Source organism: Seriola aureovittata, chromosome 12 (assembly GCF_021018895.1).
Source record: "Seriola aureovittata isolate HTS-2021-v1 ecotype China chromosome 12, ASM2101889v1, whole genome shotgun sequence".
NCBI classification, from domain to species: Eukaryota; Metazoa; Chordata; class Actinopteri; order Carangiformes; family Carangidae; genus Seriola; species Seriola aureovittata.
Window position 1 is genome coordinate 5119996 of NC_079375.1, and position 26433 is coordinate 5146428.

The following is a 26433-nucleotide window of genomic DNA, read 5'->3' on the forward strand; positions in this document are numbered from 1 at the left end:
CAATATATTACATGAATGTAAATTGAAGGTGAGGAACTTGTATAAATAATTAGAAAGTATGCATATTTTGTACGTAGTAGTCGGTTTTGTGTGATGTATTTTGCGTATTCTGTGGAAGAGTGACAACAACCTTTCACTGTTTGTCGCCCAAATACTTTTCCAGGAAAGTGACAAATAAAAATACCAATTTTCTTGCTGCTTTTAAGCAGATTTCAAATGTCCAGAGTTCATTGAAGTCAACTGCCACATACCGTAACCTTCAAAACTTTCACTTCAAGGAAGCAAAAACACCTAAATTGCATCTTTCTTCTTCCGCAGACATGATTGACTGCTTGCTCAGCCCTCCACTCCTTTGCAGCAGGGCAGCGTGGGAAACTGCGAAGAATCTTCAATAACAGGTGATCACGGCTGAGCAAACAACATCAAACCATACCACAGAGTGCCAGAACATCCATCCTGTCAGCCTTGCTATCACACTTCAGTATGTGCAGCCTCGGAAAAAAAGAACCTCGCCCTGGGTGTGCGATCCCTCTAATGGAAAATGGTGTATAATCGTGAAGAGAGCCGGTGAGCTAATGAAAAGGGTAGCAGGGTGACATTTTCAGAGTGACGTCTGAAGTAGGATGACATTTACAGAGAAGAAGCCCCAAAGACAGTCTTTCTGAAAGGGTCTCTGTATATTATATGGGAGAAGCAAAGGAGAATGTGGAATGTGAAGCTGATTTCAACATGACTCAGACTCACTGGCATAGCTATCAATTTGTCTCCAGGTACTACCATTTGGCTGAGCCCTGTTACACGGATGGAGGATGGTTGTCGTGGTCACTGCTAAATGTGAAAGGATTCTTTCAAAATGTCCGACATTCAATTTGAGAGAAAAAATGACATTCATGCGGTGGCTGCAAAGCGTGGTTATGTTCAGCTGACCGATTGAGAAAGACCCCAATTTCATCTAATTTTAATGCATGCCATCATTTCATTGTTACAGATTTTCTAAGCTGTTATCATCATGTCTACAGGTACGCAAAGGAGATGGCTTTTTGTTATGGCAGCCAGACAAAATAAATCCAGGTGAGGCTAGAATCATTAAATTATTTCCTGTGTTATATCTCATTCAACCATAAAAGGATGAAATAATTTTAACTTTTACTTTGGTTTTCAAGCGCTGAGGGGTCATGATGGTCACCTGATGCATGACAGCAAAGATCTTCCGATCTACTAGATGAGGTATGGTTGATTTTACTTACAGTACCATGAATTTCAGGAAAATGCCTCACCACTGAAAATTCAGCTTCTGCCCAAGACCCTCTAAGAAATTGGGTTCTACTTTTTGCAAGCTTCATGTTCTTGGCCTGTACCGCCAATAATCCAACTAAAGCAAATAGAGAATTAAGAAACCATCTGTCGCGTATCCCACTGTCAGACCAGTGTCATTACACGCTTATTAGCTCATTTATCACCAAGGAAAATATACGGATGGTCCATTGGCAGGGACATCAAAGGTTCAAACCCCGCTATCCTCCGTTCTCCAGAGATGGATTGCAATCCCAGAAAGCTGTCCTGATTAAGTCCCCCATGTGGCAGGGAAATGTTCTCTTCCTTGATCTGCGCCTCTCAATGACCTGATTCTCTCTCAGTGGACATGTCCTCTGTGAGAAAATGGCTTGTGCTCCGCCGTGAAGGTTTCATGCAATTTTTGTCGCATTCGATGAAGCGTTTGAGCAAAATGTCATGACAGAGTGGAGGTTGATGGACTTTTAATGCCTCTGTTTCACAAAGTTTTTACTGTATGTGGTGCTTGTGGCGTGACCTTTGGTTATGACTTAAAAAAAAAAGAGATTGGATCACTACGAATATATTCCATTTTGATGTAGAAAAAATGTCAAACTTCTGACAGAAGATGTGGAGCTGGATAAAGGTTTCAGAGTAAAGAACACTCACAAGTGAGATGATAAAAGTGTTTGACCTTTTTATATGTGAGAGGTGTGTTTGTAAAGGTGTGTGTTTCAATAACTTTGACTTATAAGGTTGTTTTTTCAGTGTCTACTGCCTCTTTATGGATGTGTGCACACGTATTAACATATAACATCCAAAATGTGAATGTGCTTTGTGGCTGATATCATAACATTAATTAGGACATGATGAAATGTTTGCATGTTTATAAATGTTAAGTAAGGAAACATAAAATGAAGCATTACAGTGCTTCAAAAAAGTGGTTATATCTATTGGCATCATCTTGGACTGCTGGTCAAAGAAACCTCGTAATCTGAGGTCCCATTTACACTTACACCAAGTCTCTTGTATCTGCATCCAAATGCAATTCAATACACTTTTATTTTCACTTCAAATGCTTCTCTGTTAGCAAGATCCCGACTGGGATGGTTGATTGTGTTATTTTTGGATTTCCCGAGCTACACCCAGATCAGTTCAGGCTCTACTGTAGTTCTGAGGGTGGTGAAGATGGACCTGAAGCTGAGTGATAACTGCCAAAAAGAAATTCAGAAGAATAACTTTTACATTTTAGCAGTTAAGTTCCACAACACAAACACATGCTTTAATGAGACAAAGAAACGTTTTTAGTGTCACCTCAGCTGCCATGAAGAACCTGTAGAGTCTCCTCCCACAGTGCACACACATTTGGTAGATGTAAAGATTACTTAAAGAGATGGATGCGTTAAAACCTTTTCAGCATCAGGCTCTAATGCTTGAATGCCTCCTCTGTGAGCAATCACAGTTTGAGCAATCAGATTTTAATCTGTCTCTATTGCTTCTTGGTTGCATTTAAACCTTTTTCGATAGTGGATAGCTGTCTCATCCACCGAGAGCGCATAATGTGGCTAAATGTAAATGGGTATTTGTGTCATAGAGCATGAGGCAGTAGAGACAAAATACTTTAAAAGTCTTGGTTTCTCAGTATTTAATTTAGAAGACAAGGTGAATCTACAGGGTCTCAATTAGAGGCAGATGGATGATTTCCTCTATTGCGGCTCTTCTTTGTTATTCAGTCTGAGGAAACAGGTGGATTTTAACATAAAATATTCCACAGTTAATTAAAGATATCACAGTTTGTCTACCGTGTATAATTGTTCTGTCCATCAGTAGGGTTTCTCTGGTGCCTTATAAAGACACTGAGGATCGCTGTCTTTATATTCCAAACATCTTAAACCATTCTCTTTAACACAGTCCATGTTTCAGTCATCTCAAGTCTTTTCTTGTGCAATCAATGAATTGTCACGTGTCTTACCGTCAATAATTTGACAACAGGCTGGTGTTATTGCTTCTGCAGAAACCAACGACGTGACATTTACTTTGAACGATGACACTTAATGGTTTATGTCTCTCTGTACACCCACTACTTTGATGGATGAGACACATGCTGCTGTCTCCAGCTCTGCGGTCGTAGTATCTCAACATCTTATTCTCTCATAAGTCATTGAGCGCTTGAAGGACTCTGGCCATCGCTGTGATGACTCTCTATGCTCTTTTATGTATATGTGCCAGCTTTTAACTATAGTAATAAATAGTTATGTTTTAATCTATCTATATAAAGACTGGGCTTGATGGGTGAACAGCTGCTTTTGTTGCATTCAGTGATGACGAATGAGAAAAGACCTCTTAATTCTCAATCACTTTTTCTTTCCTCCATGGCTAGATTTTGTCTTTTCTAGCTGTTGATCTCTGATACAGTCGCATGTAAACATGTAAACAAGACTGACGTGACCACATCCACATATTCATATTCCTTTATGGGCATTGGCATGTGCTTCTCTTTATCTTTGTCATTTTATTTGACACTTTTTTGTTAACCTTCCACTGTGTCTCACTTTCTTTCACTGCCACGCATCCTCTTTCGCTCTCTGTTGACAGTAAAACCATTTCAAGGCCCTTTGGTCTTAAAACACCAGTAGCTGTCATGTCACATGCACAGTAAAGAGGAGTGGATCTTGTTTACAGCAGACCCCAGGACAAAGACATACAAACACACACATACATGGACATGCATGCTGTTGACATGAAGATAGATGCATTTGCAGAGAAACAGACATGTTTACTGTCAAAATGCACAATGTATTTTGTCAAGATGTACATAAATATGCCCACTTCACATATCACTAACTTGTGTGACACTGGGAAATATGGTGGACATGCCCATAAACATGCCAACAAAGTGAGACACATATTCAAAACTGTCCTACCAAAGGTCGTTGCTGGAAGCAACTTACTAAGACCCATAATTATGTTTTATTGTTAAGCATCATCCAACGACTCGTGTGAGAGGGCTACAGTCTTTTCCCCAAATCGCCATGTTTGAGTTCAAGAAACAAAGCCCTCCAGTAGCTGTAATCATTATGACAAAAGCAAAGGAAAAGGTCAGGTGACGTTGTTAAAGAGCAACAAAGTCTGCGTAGGAAGAAGTTTGGAGTGAATGGATGGGTGGACCAAACATTGGGCTTCAAAATGCGTGACTGCTGTTCATTTCCTGTTTCAAACCAAACAATTGCCGTTTCTTTTAACCATGACCACGATCGTTCTATATCCTTAACCATGTGTTGTGACCATGATGACGAAGGTCTTCTAACCTTGACAAACAACTTATTTTAACCAAAACCACGATCTTTCCCTAAACCTTACCAAGCTGTTTTATAACTAAACCTAACCACACCTTTACCGTTATGTCATCATAATAGAATTGGTCATCTATTTTTCAACGCTGCTTTTAACTGTTTATCTGTGGCTTACAACCTGCTGCCAGCAGTGGCGCCAATTCAGAAAAAGCTCCTATGTGTCATATCAGACGGTAGTAATAAACAACCTTTATATGGTCGTATTGGTTGGAGGGCTTTTTGTGTTGTGTCCAATGCATGCATTCAGTTAACATAATCCTAAGTAATTTCATAGCTTTAACAAGTAAAATATGGGTAATTTCTATACCAATAACTAGGACATACCACATTGGTTTAAGGGTGAGTTCATCCAAATAACCACACAAAGTATTTTGTTGATTCTTGTGGTATCTAGCGATGCAGATATTGGTTTTATCTCCTAAAGTTTTGAAGTATTTGGCCTCTGTCACCTCTGTCATTGCTCCAAAGCATTGGAGGTGGACGCAGTTTAATCTGTACATTGCAGGTAGTCTGAGTAACCTACAGACCCTGTGTACCCTGAACAGTTTGCACCAAAACTACTGTCAAGCAAAAGAAAACTATTCAAAGTGAGATGTGTGGGTTATCCTGAGTCAGAGGTACATTATTATTATTATTATTATTATTATTATTATTTGTAAATGTAGTATTTCAGTGATGTTTCAAAAGAAATACCACTCACCTCCATTGCTTTTAGGTGGAAGCAGTTTTTTCAGAGTCTACTCTCTCAAACCCTCAGCACATAAAACCAAAACTTCATATGTGGCTAGATAATACTAGGGTAGGCGCTGCCATTTGGGATTCTATTCATGTTACCAAAAGTCACCTCTTAAGTTTTAAAACCAGATTTTAGAACGCCATTTTATTCAAATAGAGAAAATCTGGAGCGCCTCATTGGCTCACCTGGTAGAGCGCAGACCACATAGGCTTAGTCTTAACCGCAGCAGTCATGGGTATGAGTCTGACCCGGGGCCCTTTGCTGCATGTCATCCCCTCTCTTTCTCTCCCTGACTTTCCTGTCTATCTCTCACTGTCCACAGAATAAGGGCAAAAATGCCCAAAAAAATAACTTAAGAAAAAAGACAAATTGAGGAAATCACTGTAGGTTCAAGTAGAAGCTGACAGACTTATTTGCTGTGAGGGGCACAAGGTATGAAGTGCTAAGTGTCACATGCAGCATGTTACATTTTGTGCCACAAAAATAACATGTGCGTCATCAAAGTGCATTGCATCCCAAGTGTTGCAAATTAATATGGAAATGATATGGTAATTATATTATAATTATTACCAGTTCATTTTCTTCATTTTGTTGCAAAAAATTCATTTCATGGCATGGAAAGTGATACTTGGCGCCCCACAGTGTATTTTGTGCACATAATGCATTCCGTGCCATGAAATATACATTTTGGGTTATGGAAATTTTGTGCACAAAATGCAGCGTGAGACATTTGGTGCTCCATATTAAAGTATTGTGACTCGATCTGAGCAGGGCAGTGTTTTGTGCTGTATTTGTGCACACTCACCTCCTAACATACTATCCCCACTTCAAGTGATCATGATCACATCATCACCATGTGTTCAAACAAAGGGTCATTGTGTGTTGCTTTCATGGGTTTCTCCTCTGACAAGTTAAATGTTCTTATTTCGAGAAAATGTGTTTTCCAGTCATTTCTTCAACCCAGTTCTTGATCGTATTATTTCCAATGAGACTTTGGTCTTTCCCTAGCACGAGGCTTTATTACATTGAGAATGTAAACAACTAGCCATTCCATGCATGATTGTGATCATACGTTTTTCCCTTTCTAAATAGACCATTTTCATTCCTTTAACTTCACACACCACTTCTTGGAAGTGTTTCTCAAAAGTAAGACAGAAGCTGATAATGTGACAACTGCAGATACTATCACTAACTAGAATTATACCCTCATTGGAAACCTCCGCCAACCAGTCTCCTCTTCTGTTCTGAGTTATGACAATGAATAATGGCAAGAAGTGCTTTTGCAGAACATTATGATGTCACAGTGAAATTGAGCTTCGGCCTTTGGGACATAAAATAAAAATTGTAATGTAATAAGTCACAAAAGTTACTTATTTATTACATTATTACATTGTGGTTAGCACAACATTTCCCACAAACCTGTTGCTTCTTTATTTGAAGAGGATGAACAAGTTGGAAGTAAATTTTCAATTCCCTTTTGCTCATTCATCTGCAAACTGTGCCGTAAGTAGGTAGGTAGGTAGATAGATAGCTAGAGTCCAGTAGCTCATTAGTAGTAATAATAATAATAATAATAACAGTTAATAAGTAGTCTCGCCTTATGATGTAAATGCAACCTGTGGGTACACAATGATAAATTAAGTGTAAAGCCATCAAACATGATCTTGTTTACAGTTTACAACTTTCCCATACATACTCTCTCTAGTGACCTCAAAAGGTCTCATATGAAGACAGCAAACAACATCCACACATCCTCAGTGAGACAGCCCATAAAGAAAACACTGACTTGACTTGCTTTCACAGCTCCTTCAAACAAATGTTTTTCCAGCCCTTTAGAAGTCAGAGAAATAACACTGAGTAATTCAGAATATGTTCCTCTCCAAATTTACTCTGATCAATTCTTAACATCCTCCTCCTGTTTATCTCAACTGTTGATGTGCGTTATGTGTGGCAGACAACTTTGGCTCAGAGGCGCATTTCTAGACACATTGTGCTACAGAGGCTACACTGTCAGTGAGGATTACTGCATTTTATGTTGAAGGTTCCCCCCTTGGGACGTCATTACTTTAAACCCTCCTGCAATACATCAATTTCTAATTAACATTTGCATACTAGATCATTGTGGGGTGGTGTGCTGAGGACTCGCACACATACATTTATGCTAATTAATTGAAATAAAATGAGCCTGGAGCTTAAGATGGGGCGGAGCAATGGAATGCTTCAACACCCAATGGGAGGGGCAGGCTGGATGCTCGAGTGCTGTCAGCGACGCCCGGTGCATCCAAAAACAACAACACTCTGGAGACCTGAGCTAGCGAGTGGGTGGAGTGTGCACAGGACGACTATGTTTTATTATGTTCCAGATCGTACACACATATGGGCCAGATCTGGGCCATTTCTTGCCGTTGCATTCATATAAACCACGTCTGGCCTATATTCAACCAGGTGTTTTTATGGTGAGTTTTGGCCTGGGACAAACTGGTTTCAGGATGAGTTGTGCCAGATTGCAGCAAGCTGTGTACAGGACAAATGATCAGGCCCCATTTGGCCTAGTCATTTGTAGGCCAGGCTGTGTTCTGTCTTGCTGGTTTACCAAACATTACGCCTAAATAGCTGTACTTCTCCGTGTCCATGTTCTGTCAAGGTGTTTCAATGTTGAATTTACATAATTTTAGTTTGAGCTGGAAAATGTATTTATTGTTTTAACCATTAGCTATATGTTTATTTCTTTGCTGAATCATGTTTTGGTGATTTCAGTGGCATAAAGGTAGAGTTGTAGACCTACTTTGACTCTGTTGCTGTGCAACACAGATGATCGACAGCCCCAGCCCCACCCTCAGCCTCATAATGAACATGGTGGATAACAATATTAACAAGTTTCAGGCTTTATTCAAGATAGGGTAAGCATAGTGGGATGTGTTTGTTTGTCAGGAGGTTTGGTATACATCTCATGTCAGAGCAGTCTATTGTATTGTGATTGATTATTTTTTCTTTTTCTCCGGGCAGTGCAGATTAGATGAAGCTTTTTTATAACTGTGGTTTCGTCTCCACCAACTAATGAAAAAAAAATTGGCTCTTCAGCTTCTAGATGTTTGACTTTTTTAACAGCTGTTTGTACTTCAGCTTTGTGCTGGTTGTTGTTCAAAAAGTAGCAGATGATTTGCTTTGTTCTGGCCTTTTTTGAGGAAGTGGACTTCGCGATGTCCACTATGGGGTGATGTGATTCTCCTTTGCATGTTGAGCTGCAGAACCAGAACAGTGAACTAAGAAAGGCCAATAGCTGTATTGGTGGGTTTTAAGTTAAACAATATACATGTGTTTTTCTGTTAACATTGAAGAACCTCCATCACAACATCAGTGGGCAACAGCCCTTGGCAACATCTGATTTTTTTTATTTATTTTTTTTTATTGTTATTATTAGAAGGCAACTCTCAGCTGAATATATCAATGTACACTGGAGTAAGTGTGTGTGCTCATGTCTTTGTGTGATGTTATGTGTTTGTTTGTGCTGTACAGTTGTCTAGGGTTGGGATGAGGCAGATTTACTCTCATTGCAAAAGGCGGGATCTAATTGTGACATACAGTCAGTCACACACAAACTGTTGTTTACCATGATTTAGAAGATGCCGGAGCCGAGCATTTATACATCATTCCATAAATTTTCATTAAAATCCAATCAACAGCATTCAGCTGATAAACAGACAGGCTGAGGCTGATCCATAATCCCTCCCCTCAGTTTCATCTCGGGAACAATTGTCCACCAGAGCAGTGAGATAATTTGACTGATATTATCATGAAATAAACTTGGAGGATTAGATGTACAGCATCGGTATCTTACTGAGCTTGTCATTTGCAGTGTGCAATAACAGTAGGTATGGAGTGATGTCTGTGAGTGTGTGAGAGAGGGTGTGTGTGTGTGTGTAAAATGCTGCCAGGAGGAAGCAAGTGAGGTGTCATGACTTTGCTCTAAGCCAAAGGTCTGCTGAAACAGACGCACAAGTGTTGTTGTTGCCTCATCTGAGTGTAAATTGGAGTTAGGAGCACACAGCAGATGATAAATTTCTACTTTGTATGCAGATGTGCTAATGCAAGCAATTTCTAAGTCAAGAATTGCACTCAAGGCAACAAATTGTGATGCTGGCTTATGAAGTAAAGAGTTACAAAAACAACCCAAGCTCCTCCTCAGTGATAACAGCAGTATAGCTACATACAAGTGTGTGAACCGCATGCTATTTTTGCAACTGTAAACGGTCAACAGGAAATGGTGTAAAAAAAGTGTGATCACGCTTACAAGTTTCATTTGGTCCAAACTTGGGTGCTAGATTTTTACTTGGTGTTACAATTTTGGATTTTGTTGTTTGTTTTCTTTACATAGCCCAAATGCTAGACAGGCAAAGTCACACCTGCTTAAGTAGGCTGCAGACAGACTATTGGTAACTAGCCATCCTTGCCAGGTTTGATTATTTGGCAGTGAGGTGTAACTCTGTAACTTTTAGATGAACAATACTGCAGGCTGTAGACTCTGCATGGAAGAGCACATACTATACACATGCTATCCAAGCATGAGGATCTGTTGGCTACAACAAGTCAATATCTGCCTCCCAGTATCATTAAATATGTGTGTTTTGAAATTGTTCTCTGTATTTAAAGCTGCATGAATCTATATTATATTAACAATAGGTCACAATTTGAAGGGCTCGCTGGTACTGACAACTCTACAGAGAATTATCTCTCAGCCCATGAGAGCGTTTTAACTGCTTTCAGCTCATTGTTTTGATTTTACGGTCAACAACTTTACTGTTTTGACTAAGTCTCACTTAAACCCATCAATCTGCAGGCAGCAGACAACTGATTTCTTTCTGCGAAAAAGCTCTATTAAACCCACTGTCTGCTGCTTGCCAAACATCAACTAGCAGACAAAGAAACTTAGCGACTTTCCAGTGAACGCAGTGGAGTGTCTGGCAGCTTAAAGCACCTGAGACCAAAACACAACTAAAAGGAGAATGAATATTAGACATACATGCATCAGGTTGCCAGAAACACAACTTGAAATAAACAAAAATAAACTATTTCAACTTTCTTCTTAAAATGAATGAATGATGCTCTTCTCATTCCTTTTAGGCACATTGTCCTGATCTTCATAACCGTCATTGTTCTCACTTGGCCAAACAGAGAAAACAAACTACACAGATGTTTAGTAATATTAACTAACATAAATCACACTCCACAAACATTTTTGATAATTGGGGACCAGTGGTCACAAATCATTGTATGACGAGTTTCCTGGCAACAACATCTAAGTGTGAGTAACACTAATGGGGAACTCTTTTGTCTCTGTTGCACATTTAAATGACTCCAAAGTTGCCCTGAGTGTCCCTGACCTCAGGCTGTTGCATACTATCAATCATTTTAACAAGGAAACCATATCAAGGGTCAGGATATTAACGTCATTATTTGGCCATTATTGTCAGCTCACTATGGTTAAGGTCGTATTAAACAAGCACAATAATTTCACAAGGATACTCTAGGTGACATTGGTGCTGAGATATATTGGTATCCCTTTGTTTCACAGTACTGACACATGTGGTTCAAGGACAACGGGACCTTTTCATAATAACGTTCCTAAAAATGATTCACCCCCTTGTACTGCGATGAATCTACTCTCCCTTTGGGATGAAATTACATGTTGTGTGTCAAGCTGAGGCAGAGTAATGCGCTCTGATTATCAAGCAATGCACCGAATCTTCGACTATCTCCAAGGAATGCTAATCACTCTTCTATTGGATTTTTCTGTGACGCCTGCCATTAATCCTCACCACAGTCTCGTGTGATGAAACTGCGGCACTCTTTTGAACGTAATTAACTCCCATGATCGCTTTTGAACCTCACCGCATTGAGTGCTGTGATCGAGAGAAATTACACTGGGCTATTGCAAGTATTTAATGGACCCACGAGTGTCAATTAATGAAGAGAAGCTTTTCACTGTGCTTTCTTTTCATGTCCACTAGCCCAGGTTTTTATTAAAATGCTCTTATCCCGAGCCTCTGCTTTTCAAATGAACAGCCTTCCAAGGCATTACAATAACCCACGTCCTGTTGTGATTAGCCTGAGGGTGCTAGACCTCCCTCCCCGTGTTCTTCAGACTCAACTCTGCCTCTGGTTTGACTTTAGTGCTTCAGGCAAGAATTTGGTAGAAGAGAACAAATTGTACACTTCTATCAAGTTAGATCACTTGTGGCCCTGAACAGAAATGTATGTGAACAAATAACTGGACTGCATTTCCCCAATATCTTTTGGTGCTGAAGTCAGTACTGCATCCAACTCGGCTACATCCAAACTCTAACCTCTGGCTTTGCATTTTTATCCTAATGTTAAAATATCCATGTTTTAATCTGTATCTTAATCTGGATCATTCCTCTATGAAGACATTTTTGGCTTTTAAATTTACAGATGAATTAGATTTGACTTGGCACCTCGATGAAAAAGAAGCACAAGCCCCTTGGAATGACAGACATTCACATTATTTTCCCTTTTTCAAGTTACTGAACCTGTGCTGCCCCAATGTTCATCATGAGATCAAGTACTGTAGAAGACGCCTCCCTGCAGATTTGAACATAAATGATACTGTTCCCATTTGAACTTCATACTGGTTTTGAGTCACCTTCAGTTTGTAGTGGTGAAGAGTTCCAGTGCAATACTTGAAGATGGAAATGGGCATCATATTTGATTTGGGGACATTATCAGAAGGAAAATGCTGCAGTGAAACCATGTATAAATACTGATGACCAGCGCATAGAGGGCAACGGTTCGTCTTCTGTGTGTTCTTCTGATATGAAGAAGAAACTGACCATGCTCGGCCAGATCTTCTGTTATTCCCCCTGACTGTTTATATTTCTTGAGTGAGTGAGTGTTTGTGTTTGTTGGCGTGTATTCACAGGCCTTGGTATGTGTTGGACAGAATTATCTGTTTGGTGTGAGGGAGGAAGGCCTAAAGAGTCACTTGTAAAAGTAAAGTTCTGTACAGGGCAGCAACAAGGTGATTGTCACCCCCCCTATGGTGAATGACAAGGTTAGGCATCTGTACCTCTTTCATTAAGGTAATAACAGGTTAAAGATTCCTTTCATGGTGAGAGAAATCTTATTTTGACCATTGATGAGATGCCGCTTGCTTGGCTATAACAATGGTCACATTACTGGACTCTATATGCTGCTCTGGCGCTGGATGTAAACATGGGCATTTCGATGAATCAGCCAATGGTCTTGATTTTCTGCACAGTCTTGTATTTGAACACTGCTGCGTCTGAAGTGTGCTCGCTATCAAATATGAGGTGAGGTTGAGGGTAAAGAGAAGAAATGGGACACAGCACAAGGCTGACCTACAACAGGTCCACTCATTAACCTCTGCAATAATCAGCTGTAGTGAACCTACAGTCGAGACATTTCTTGTCTGCAAACCTGCTGTCAAGCTCCTGTGTTGTGTCTGTTTTTATTTATGGTTCAGGTGATAAGAACTGACATCCCAGCGTCTGGCTGAACAATTATTTCCACAACACCCAGGGGAGAATGCGATTATTTCTCCTCCCCCATGAGCACTGCAGCACACATCTCTCTAATTTAGTGTCTCCATAGGGCAGCAGGGGTCCTAAACACACAGCAGGGCAACAGATTGTACTAAATGACAGATTGTCAGATATTGAACATATAAAGTTTTTCTAAGTGCATACTAATTGTTTTCAGTATGCCAGATGGATGGATGGTTGGATGGAGGGACTGATGGAGGGCTTGAACCTTATTCCCTATTTTGGTTTTGTCAAGAACACAGTGCTCTTTGATGTTGGTCTTTTAGATTCTCTTGAACAGTCTTTGAATCCATTTGGATTGATTTGGTTTGTCTTAGCTCTGAAATTACCCTGGATCACCACACTGTTGGTCACCATGCACTTCTAAGCAATTAGGGGTGAAAGTGTCAATGAAGCTCTTGCTCAAGAGCAGCTAGAGGGCAGCTGTCAACTGAGGAGAGCATGTTGCTGTTTCGCTTTTCAAGCCTGCACCTTTTGATGCCAGATACCTGCAGCCCATTGGTTGCAAATCTTTTTTTGTTACATCAAGGCGACTACAATTCCACTGATTATAGCCATAGTGTTTGATGCTGCGGAGACTAATGACTCCCAGGCAAACCAAATAAGAGCTGTGGTGAGGACAGGTCCCTCTTTAATATCTGACACTGTGTTTTGAAAGATCCTGCCAATGAAAACTTTGAGGCAACTGAAGCAAATTGAACAAATTCAGATTTTTAGCCATGGTTTGTTGTCAATCGATCACCCGCTTTGAAGGATTATTGATCACAGGAAAATGTTGTACATCAAATCCATTCAGAGATGGTAAATCATTGGAACTCGTATATGTCAACAATGCTGACACCTTGCAGGTTTTAAGAAACTAATTTATTAGTCTTGTTAAAGGTAAAATACGTGGAGAAACTGAATTTAGATTCAGATGTGTGAATGTTTTTGGAATAGAATAGAATACCTTTGTAATTGCACAGCTGTACAACAAAATTTAGCTCAGGCCTGTGAAATTTTTAGAAATTGTGGAATTGGAGATTCTTTTTCACTTCATACTTTTTCACTAGCACCTAACCTAACAAAGAAAATCTGTATTTCAGAAAGTTCATCATTAAGGAATCTGGATTAAAAAGACATTTGCTTCTGACATGGCCAGATGGATTCTAGGTTTTTGATGTGGTGGGGGGGTGTCAGAGGAACAGGACTGGCAAGCATTTAACAGATAATTGTTAAATATTCACCAGATCAGTCTTCCAGAGTTTGCCCAGCCTCTAATCAAAAAGCGTGGTGGGCATCTTGAGTAACTGATGCATAGCTAATGACTTGGTGATTAATAGCCTGGCGTTCGACTTGCATAAATGTAGCTGATCCAAAGATGAGAAAGGGGAGGGGGGCGAAAACAAAGACCCTGCAATGTTCTGTGATGCGTTCAAGGCCACGGTACATTGTCAATCCATCGTTCATATAAAAGCCATCTAATTGGCGAAGAAAAGCTCATTGCTGGGTGTGTTAATAAGTGATGGGTGTTAATTAGGTTTGTCCAGGCATATGGAGATTTGCTCTCTGGATTAGCATTGCTGTGAATTACGACAAAGGAGGAAGGACCGCAGGGTTTAGTTTGCTGCCTCTCATTAGGTACAAGGCTTCTGTGATGGCAGGGCAGCTGATCTGTGGTTGGTGTTTGGATGAATAAGATTCATTGAAAGGTCCTCTGGGTTTTGTAAAGGTCACAGTTTTGTTCCCCTTGTCAGCGGGGTGACTGTATCTGACCGGTTTCGCCCTCCACTCAACAGGTGCCAGCCAAGAGAAGAAAAGACACTAATTACTGACATCCTGTTCACTTTAATACCCTTCTCATTCAAATGAGGGTCAACACTTCCCTCATCTGTATGCAAGCTACACAAAAGCAGCTATTAAATACCAAGAAATTTTCTCAACCAGGTCATGAGAGCTGAGAGAAGAAATCTGCGTCTGCATCTAAGGATCCCCCTGATGTGCACAACAGCAGCACATGATGCCATTATCCCATGCTGTGTGCCTAGCTAAGACAGATGGTCCCTGGGGGACTGGCGAAGCATCGCCATCGGCCTCTCTCCCTCTCCCCGAAGAGGTCATTGGTGGATGCAGCACTGTACTGGGCTAATATTAGCCACAGATAAGGACGGCATGAGGGCATTTGGCATCAAGCAGAGATATAGGGAAGCCTTCAGTCCATCTATATATAGCCTGGAGAGATGAGAGGAGGAGGGCCTGCTTGCTGTGATGCTCTCTGTCATTTGCTTTTCTTCCTTGAAAAATGTGTCTCTGGGAATAAATGGATTCCCCAGCTTCATTTGATTCTATTATAGCATACTCAGGTTAGGGTTTGACCTTATTTATTTTCTAGAATTGAATTTTTTACCACAGCTGCACAATTTGCACCTTTAATCTGCACATTCTTTTTCTTTTCTTTATGTAAAATATAATAGATACAGTAGATGATACAGTTAATCATGCCATTGCAGGATGATGGTGTGATTTGGGAGGATGTCCTTAAACCAGGAGACCAGGTTTCTAGTATCCATCCCCAAGCTGTTTGTGCCTTGTTTCGGATGCATTCTGCTGTTAGAGACATAGAGGCTATTCATCAAACAGGTACAGCAGACTGGAAGCACAGTTCGGCTGTCATCTGAAGCACACATAGCCTGTAATCAGTGAAGTGCTCCACTCTCCTTCATGCATATTCATGTAGGGCAGGACTCAGCAAATGATGGGAGGAGATATGATAAGAATGATTTGCTCTCATTCATACAGTTTTTATGATCATTAAAGGCAACAAATACCAGAAAACTAATCAATGAAAAAGGTCTGTTCTGGTGTTAAGTTGGCAGAGGATGGACAGCACTCACAGGCTGGAGGCAAGAGACTATTGGAAGTTTCTAATAGCCGTGAGCTTTACTCTTTGAACGTCCTGGGTGATATTAAATTTTAATTTGCTGCAGATCTGTATAATTTTGAATCATTTATTGCTCGTTATGAGCAGTTGGTACAAATTGGATCTGCATAGTGGATTAAGTTGACAGAGCAAGTCATGTCAGCAGCAAGAGTAGAGCAAATTTCCCAATAGGGATCTAATAGGTATCGCATTATGGCTGTTTTAAATTTTGTGTTTTTAGAACATTGACTCTAACTCTCCTATGAACTGACTGACTCAAGTGAAATGATGTTATCAACAGAAAAAAGACAGATCCCAATATGGTCTTCCATTAAAACTGTGTTGAGCTGTTAATATTAAAAGCTGATAATTATTCAATACAAGATATCTCTGAAATACATGCCCGTACATGTTTTTATGTCTGTGGTTCCATGTAGATCAGTGGATAGAGCATGAAAATATAACATGCTGGGTCGGGGACTTGTTCCAATTATGCTAAATATGTACACTCTAAATGTGCTTTGGATCAAACATTCACCAAGTAGCATATCATTATGTAGGTCCGTTGCATATTTCAGTGATTCGAGCCCTTAATTCAGTGTATTTTTGTTTTATTAATATTTTATTAATTTGGTTTGGATATTCATTTGAAATGGATAAAAGCATGTCAGGTTTTGACCCACAAACTGATTTTAATCAACTGAATTTAAAATGTTAATATAGAGAAACTTTTGAACTTTGACCTCTACGACAATAGTGTAATATAGTGTAATAATAGTGTAATATTCCATCCACGTAGCACATTTCACACAATGTTTGAAAATTTAAATTAGGAAAAAAAACATAGAAAAGAGAAGATTTCCACTTGTCAGCTGTAATCAGCGGTTCGTGATGATATCAAATGCTTCACCCACATGCAATTATGATACTTGATATTTCTCTCCCAGCCTGCATAGAGCCTGTCAATCTTAGGTTTTTCCTGGAGTGTGAGCGTCCTCATACATTCTCAACACACCTGAGGGCACATATGTTTCTTGAAGATGTGTTTACTTGTCAACGTGGTATACGTAGGAAGTGTGTGGGCAGGTAATGGGTGAGGATTAAGACTTACATTAATATTAAATGTATGTTAAAGTGAGAGATAAGGTTAGACATGTAATGTAGACAGGAAAGTAAAATTTTGATTTTATGGTATTGAGAATACTTAAGCTGTAGTCAAAAAATAAGTGCGTAATACACCGTGTATATATTGTAGTCCTTTGTTTTGCACACTGGGTGGTTCACTCACAGTGGTGGACATATGTAATTTAAAAGAATGCCATTTATTCACTAATGACTGAGGTGTTCGTGGACAAGAGTGCACACCATATTCTCTCTTATATAGGTAATAATAAATGTGATGAAAGGATTAGGTTGAAAGTCACATATAGATTTGCATTTTAAAGGCATACTCACCTGAAAACTTCTGTATCAACCATTTACTATGTAGGTTTATCTGAAAAATTAAAAAAATTCAAATAAAGTTTAAAAAAGACAGCCACAGACATTCGCAGAAATCCTGTAGTCTACATCCAGCGGGGACAGTTAACAAATCTGCATGCAATGGTTCCCTCTGGTTTTTAATTAATTCACTCCTTGTTCATTAATCCCTTCGTATGGACTGTCACGTTAATAGGCTACTTATTTCTACCACATCACTCCTGGTAGGGCTCCGTAGTTTTGGTCTGTCACACCAATGTGGCTAACCACACAGTGCTGAACATTTAGCCAAATTTTTGGACATTTTGGGAAAAATATTTAGAAGGATCCAGCTACAAACTTTTCAGAGCCACATTTCAAGCACAAAGCTGGTGAGGTGTAAGACAGGAAACAGCTCCAACTTGTAACTTCCCCTAGATTAGTAACCTGAAGCTGATGTTTGCTGTTTTACTGTCGGATTAGCCTCGGCTAACTTAGATTAGATAAAAGAAAATGTATTTTATCATGGCTCACAGCTACAAGTAAATGAAGTTAGGTGTGTTGGTAGCTGCTAGCATGGTTGATAGCTGTTAGCTATACCATGACAAGTTTCAGCAAGTTAGATGACCAAATTTCCAGGTGAAATTCTGTATGCATGGAAAGCTTGTAGATATTTACATCCTGAGACAAAGAGAGAATGAATGCACTCAGTGAACGTCCTCATAAGTATAATAAAGTATAATGTGCTCTTGCATTGTACTTGTTCACATCATGTGTGATCATCTCACTGCTTGGCTACAGTACATGTAGCTCCGTAGGCCTGCAAGTAGTCTGCTGGCCCCATCTTAACCACACACTCCTACACAAATACACACATATACACACACACACACACACCGTCTGCTCACCGGCTGCTATCATCTGCTGGCATGAACACACACCAGCTCGTGCCCTCCGGGGGGTTGGAGGGTTGTGGGTGGGAGGGCAGGCTTTCTGGCAGGCCCTCGGCTCTTCACCCCGTACACTGGGCTGTCTGTCTCAGACTCCCCTCCTGTCAACTCAAGGACTCCTCTATCAAGTGTCTGTCACTATCGCTCTCTGTCTGTCTCTGCAGAGAGCTAACAGATGTCCAAGTCAGAGTTTGTGAGTGACATACCATCACGGTGAGGGTGGGTGGGATTATGCAGCGTGTAACAGGATTACAAGTGAAATGCTAGCTGTTGTATGCTGCTGACAAACACAGTAGCCTGCTCGGATTACCACTAATGTTGAGAGCATGTCACTGCTTTCAAGTAAAATCTACATTGACAGCCTTTTAGGAATGACCGTGAATTACAAAAAGTTTAGTTGTTTTTAAAGGGATTGACAAACCCAAAACCTGAATTCCCCCACTCCTACAGGCCGTTGTAACAAAAAAAAAAGAAAAAAAAAAACCATCTACCCTATCAACCCCCAGAGGTATTTAGCCTTGCAGATGTAGGGTTTAAGACATTTGCTTGTAACTCGTTGCAATGTCTTTGTCTTCTAGTTTTTTCCAGTTTTGAGAGATAAGCCTTCAGTTTTCCACGTTTTCCAGATTTTGCAGAGTGAGGAGACCTGGCTCTGAATCAGGATTGTAAATATCCCAATCCTGGATGTTTTTTTTTTTCCAAACAGAATCTGTCAGTGAAATCATTAGGAGTATGGCAGCCGTCCTGAGCTCCATGTCGTCAGCACATTTTTATTGAGCAAAAGTTTAAACTCAGTTTTTTTTCTAGAGCATGTCAAACCCAGATGATGTTTCTTTACACTTGTCTAGCATCGGGTTTGTTTTCTTCTGATAAAGAGAAGAGTTTGAATATTTCCCTTTTAATTAATTTCATTGTTAGGACTGTCCCTGATATCAGAGGGAAGCTGAACACTTCAGCCACTCAGGCATTTGAAATTTGTTTGTCTTAGAAATTGGAAAATATGAACTCACTCAAATGAGACAGGTTCACTGTCAGGTCAGTGAAATGTAGAATATATCTGGATCAGTTTTTTTTTTGTACTTTGTCTCAAAAGAAGTCAGGACAGACTATTTAATTAGTATTTACTTATTTCTCTAGTGCTATTTAATGAATATTTTTGTCAGTTTTTTGTGAATTTTGTTGTAGGTGAAAGTTTGAAGATTGTAAAAGTTTGAGTTTGTTCTTTATTCTGAGAATGAAAATCTATCTGCAGCTCTCTGGGTGTAGCTTATAGGAATTGTTTGTAAGTCTGCGTGGGCCCACTGTATGTCATAGGCTGATCTTGAGTCAGAGCTGAGTTGCCATCTTGAAATATCTAGAAAAAAACAGAAAATCGTCGGCTAGTTTTGCAGAATTCGAAAATAACCAGAAAATTAAAGGAAAACATAACTGACATAACAAGTGCAGTCAGTAGATGTGTAGAGGTTACATCATAACACTGACTCCACTGAATCTTTCTCTGGTGAAGCTGCTGTGCTTTTAAGGCGCAATGCCCATGATAGCAATGCCCATGATCAAGGTAGTTTTTGTCCCTCTCCATTAGTTTGGCACCATATCGCCTAAATAAAACTGTGTAGAACTGTGAAATTACACATTGGGTTATTGGGATTTTTCATAGAGTAAAACATATGACATCTACCCCAACAAAATGACATAGATTAATCTCTTAATGGATAATTAACCTTTTTAGTCGGAGTATAATTTGAAAAAGAAAACAAAAGAAATTAGTCAGGCTATTTAATAGTTCACACTTTTTTTCCTGCCAAAATGAGGAAGACTTCAGATTACAGGGAAAAGGATGGAGTTCGGAATAGACCTGATAAAGCTTTAAAATATGTATCTTAGTAGAGATACAAGCTGTTGTTTCCACTGGGTGAAAGGTGAAGATGCTGCAAATATGTGTGAAACAGAACAAAAGGAACATAAGAGACAGAACCAGAACAGAAAAAAAAGTGATGAATAGTTGCTCTTTTTGTAGATATTTTCTGTTCCTGGTGTAAATGGAAATGTGTGTATCACTCCTGGGAACTACAGCTGGAATGGTTAATTCCTAACATTACTGTCAGATATAAACAGTCACTTTTATTCACAGTTTGCTTAGTGAGCACTTATGTGGTGCATCATTTTTAAGTTTCTTGCGATATCAATCATCACACTCTGGAACAGAACTCTCTAGATAATAGCAAAAATGTAAAGGCGAAATGTTATGTCATTGTTATCGCTTGTGCAGAAGCTTTTCTCTTACTGGTTTTGACATTCACGCTTTTTTATTATTATGTTGATAATCCTCATGAAACCTATAATTACGTGTTGAATGGATCTTCACCCCACCAGGGAAATCAATTAAATCTCAAAGGCTTTTTGTTTAATTCATGAGATGGGATTTTAATTCCACTGGCTAATGAAAACTAATGAAAACTTCCATTCAGTTTTCAGTCATAGATCAGCATATCAATAGCGCCGATGCAAGGCATTTTAATACATTAAGCAGCCTAATTTGGAGCACGTGTCTCTAAGTGCTTATACATCAGGGATCCAGCTTGTCAACACATACTATTTGCACCATCATTTACATTTCAGGCATTCACTGAAGATGGTACACACAAAAATTCTCCATGAATATGAGAGAAGGTAGATTCCGAAACATTTGTGGTTGCAGGGTTTGAACTTTCAGGTCAGGGGGTTGCCCCCTAACCACAAAACCAACCTTTAAAGGAGCATATTTCAAGGCAGCCAATGATCTTCGACAAGTATAATTTATGGGTCAGTGTAGCCAAGTCACGGTATATTAATTCTAAGACTTGATGCAGCGCATTGCCAGTGACTGGGGCGGGTTGAATGAAACATTCAATGGACTCCCGTCACTCAGTGCAGGTGGAAGTGAATTCTAATCCAGCCGTAGTGCTGCACGGCTTACTAATAAACCACTCAGAGTGCAGGACAGAGAGCGCGTACATCCCTGCTTGCTACAGTGAACAGTGAATAAAGACCAGGATCAAGGCTAAACTTTGAAACCAGGCTCAGGGGTTCCGACCTTGAGGTTGCAAGGTCTATATGTACTCGCTAAGAATAATAACTATCTTAAATGTGTATAGGTCTCATTGCCACAACTTCTACTTTTAATACTACTAATAAGAGTTCTCCCACTATTGATGCTGCAGTTGCTGCTTCTGCTTGTTTAACTAGACATAATTGAGCTTATTCATTCATTCATCCTCAAAGTACAGTACACCATTATTCGCAAATGATTTGTAGGTTCTAAAATATCCATGTTTATATCATGATTATATTTTTGGCAGAAAACGAGGGATGAGAGAGGGACAACAACGCAGCAATGGTCCCCCAGCTGAGAGTCAAACCCCTGACAATGCAATTATGTGGTATGCACCTCAACCACTTGACTACTGGATCCAGATGCTGTAGATATAGTGTAACTTTAAATGAATAGGGTTTGGGGGGAGGCATTTTTCGGAAATTGGGGGCTGCCAGGAGACGAGCGAGATAGGGAAGGGGGTAGACATGCAACAAAAGTCACTGACTGGGCTTGAACCAGTGTGTAGCAATTACAGGGTCAGTATATGAAACCCTTAGACCACAAGGCAGCTCCAACAAACTGATTCCCTGGTATGAAATGACGCGTTAGAAACATTGATTTGCAGAGAAAAAGCCAGAACCATATTAGTTAATGCATATTCCATATAAGCTCCTTTAGATACACCTCAACTTGAAATAAGCACAAATAGTTTGCTTCCTTATTGCACGCACACACGCGCGCACACACAGAAACACACACACACACACACACAAACACACACACCTTCCCACGTAAGACTCAGCGAACTGGGTCCAACAATTTGTGTAACTTACAGAAACAAGATCCTATAAGCACACCAAACAAAGTATACAGAGTTCAAGCTCTCTCTCAAACTCTTTTTCATTTGTAACACAATTCGTAACAACTAAGTGCAATTTTGCAGAAAGACTGTCCAAAGTGTGCACAATTATCCCCATTTGAAGGACTGTTGCATCTCACCCCTGACAGCTGGCTTTTCATTACACCTTTGCTGTTAGGAACAGCTCCAAGCACTTTTGTCTTCAGAATTGGTTGAATCACATGTTGTACAAACTAGTTTGTTTTGAACTCGTACTTTCTTCTCACCTACTGCTTTTATTGTTTTTTTTAAATGATCATAATCTTACTAATTATTACTGTATAAGCAACATTTAGATGGTTAAGGAGGAGTTGTTGTAACAGTTTTATGCACTGATGGGCAGTTTATCCTAGAGTAATACCTCACATTTCAATAAGCCACATGCTGATTATCAGTTTTCTGAAAGGTAGTGGATTAGAAAATGGAAAATGCTCAAGAGAAGTAGAGATAACTCACAATTGTACAATACTCAATGACAGTACTTGAGTGAAAATACTTTACAACACTGAATTTTGGGCCATCTATATAAACTGTTCTATTTAAGCGAACATGCAAAAATTGCCAGTATTACTACTGAGAGTTCTTGTCATGTCCACATTCGTCTCCATCCCTCTGTCTCTTATCTCTTACCACATCATGGCTCAGCTGTCTGTCTCCTGTCAGATGGCATTTTATTGCAGGATCTTGTAGGTCATGGTTAAACGGTCTGTAAGGCAACAGTAAAGAGAAAGTAGGTCCATACCATTTATCCCAATTCAACTGACTCTTCGTATACTTAATGCATATTTTTCATATATTTACACCACGCCTCCATATCCCACTAATGTGAAGCAGCATTTAGGGAAGCGTTTCCAGTATACAGTGCATGTATTCATATAATAGCTTGCACTGAAGCATAGAGCAAATACCTTCAGCTTCCATTTTAAATATCTGACAAAACTTAGACTTAGACTATATATTTTTTTCTTGATTCCTTTATTGTACAAATTTATCAGTCTTCACCATGCCTACTGTGGATGCACCAGACTCTTTAAATGCTGAATCCAGTAGCAACAAACATGCGTTGTGTGTGTACAGTCAATAGATGTATATGTACTCTTTCCTAGATATTCACAGTGTGAAGAAAAAATACCTCAACGTATTATCTTTGACCGTCATATCTCATAAGAGACGTGTGTATTTTTGTAATACGTGTGACATTTGCTTGGCATTTGAATCCACCACTACATCATCCTCATCCAGGACGTACAGGAATCAGATTACACATTTATATTAGATTTAAATCCCAGGATCAGAATTTCCCTCTTAAAACACCTTTGAGTTGAATTCCCGTTGACATTTACGTCTGGTGATTGTTATTTCAGATAGGTGTGACACCTAGCATGTTATTTAGATGTCATTTGGATAGCGGGTAGCGTTTCAACTTCTCACAGAGATTACTGTTGAAATTTCCCCTCGCCTCCTCTGGATGGAGTTATGAACATGCAAGTCTTAGTGAATCTGCCTGGCAGACTGACACGTCCATTACATGTAATGATGTGACAGTGGGGAGTCAGTTGCAAATGAGAGCGAAGATGATGTGTGAGAGTTGTGTACGTGTGGTTTTTGTGTGATTCAGATCAGATAGTGTGTGTGTGTGTGTGTGTGCATGCGTTTCCATGTTTTTGCAGATGTTTGCATGTTCGTACACATCTTTATCTGTGTTTATATGTAATAAGTGTCATAACAAATCATGGGAAACATGCTTGAGCTTATTCTGTGTTCACACGTCCATCACTGTCTCACGAATGGAAACGTCTCCACTCGGAGTGACAGATAGCAAACCGCCTCTCTTATTTACCAAATGGAAATCTTGTGCATTTAGTATTATAATGGTCAACCCTTACTCATAGATATTAGGTTCATATATTAGTCATTTGTTTTGCCAATTATTTTTTGGGATGAAACACAGAGGGTGCGTGTTGGGCGCGCAAAGACACCAGTGACCACACTTTCATCATGTGGTTAGGTTGAGGTAAGAAAAGCATGTTGATTAAGGCTGGAAAAAAATTATGTGTTAATTGTACTTTTACTTCAGAGAGATATTCATATTTTGGGGAAAACAAATAAAATACATCATCAGGAGTTAACGTTAATTAATTAGATTTTTTTTTTTTTTAAATGTTGCTCTTGCAAATTACAAGTATATAAACATACTTTATTGGAGACAGGATTATAATAGACAGTCAGTTATTTGGGTCTTTGTTTGTGTTAAAATTTTCATGACAGAAAAAATGATTGAAATGTCCAGAGAAACTTCAGACAACTGCTATAACATGATCAGCTTTTCCACTGCTTCAACAGTAAAAGTTTATGTCTTAATACGCTACTTTATGAGAAGCTTCAGCATTAATATGACATGGAAACAGTGTATTTAGATATAATTTGGGGAAATGGTGACTCTATGTGATATACAGCATATTACAACATATAGACGGCGTAGCATCAGATTATTAAAAGTGGTTTGGAAAGTTTCTCTGGATATTTTGATCATCTCAACCCTATTGTTTTTTTAGAGCCACTTAGGTGATCAAAAAGTTAATATTGTCAGTTGTCTGTACTAACCAGTGTGTGTGGGTGTGTAATGTTCTGATAATATCGTAGAAGTTCACACAGCAGTTTTATGTATGTTTTTCACAAGTGTAATATGCTAAAAATTATGACTGCATTCAGGGTTAGGTTAATTTACATCAGGTGGTAATGTGGTGATAATGATACGCTGTATAAGTGCACATGTCAGTTGAAGTACAACATGATGCTAATTAAGAGATAGAAAAGTCTACGTGGAATGAAACAAAGCTTTTGACCGTGTATTACAGTATGCAGCATCAGGGTAATGGTAGATTGATCTAAGATGTGACTTTGCAGAAGATGCATCAATTCTGAACTTCAAATAAACCTTCAGTGATTCCAACTCCAGTTGTGGTGATACTGGTTTGAGTCACAAGAAAGCAGGATTTAATTGAACAGAACTAGGGTCAAAACCACAAAATAACTAATAGTCTAAATTACTGAATAACTTACTAGCTTGGAATGCCGTGAAATAGCCACTGGACCTTCGTAGCTTCATTCATTTTTGTCTTGAAAGTGATCTCCAGGTCCTGATACTCAACTTCAACATCATAGATGGATGCTGTACATGCTACAGACATTTAAAACCACATGCAAGTCACCTCACTCCGTTCTCAACTTTTACATTCCTGCGCCGTCCTCCGAAGTGTCAAAATAAATCACACCTGCTGCGAAATTCTGAATCAGTCTCACTTAGATCTCTAACCATGATAAATATACAGGAATGTGTCAAAGTCATGTTGCCGCAGTAAGATGTTTAGTTTAGTTTCACATTCTACAGAAAGGTGTCACAGGCAGTGTGTACACACACTGCGGACATTAACACCTTCCTCACATAAACATCAGGTCTTCCGGCAAAAATCAGCAGTTTCAGTGTTTCTTGAATCCAGCTGATGATGGACGAGTACCCAGAGGATCAACCCAATAAATTAGCAGAACAGCAGCCTAATCATGTTAGCGATACCCACAGACATCTGGTAAACACTTCAGCTGGAACCATGCAAATGAACTCTGGCATAATGGACGGCCAATTATGGATTTGACTGATGGGGCAAGCAGAGGGGGGTTTGGTGCATTTGTGAGAGAGATAGTGTGTGTCTGTGATTTTTATAAAAGCAACATGCTGTAGGGATTGTTTATCTATGTAGGCACATGTGTTTATATATATATATATGTATGTATATGTATGTGTGTATATATATATATATATATATATATATATATATATGTGTATATACATACTGTATATACAGTACTTGCTATATATGTTCCGTGTGCTTGTGGATGTAAACTTAGGACGGGTATGTGTGTGTATGTTTTCATTTCTTTGCACATGCATCCCACATTTATATTCATATATGCATTTTGCTGCATTTTGAATGCAGAAGGGTTAATTTGTGTGTTGCTCGTGTGTCTCATTTATATTTCCTTCATGTATGTAAGTGTGTATGCAAATGTCTATGCTCACATGTTTATCAAAACACATTTAGTTCATTGTATAAATCTGCGGAGATGTTTTTGTGTGTGTGTTTTGCATGTGTGTGCACATGTGCACTCCCCTGTGGATGCCTCATCTGTGTGTGACAGTGTGACAAATTTACATT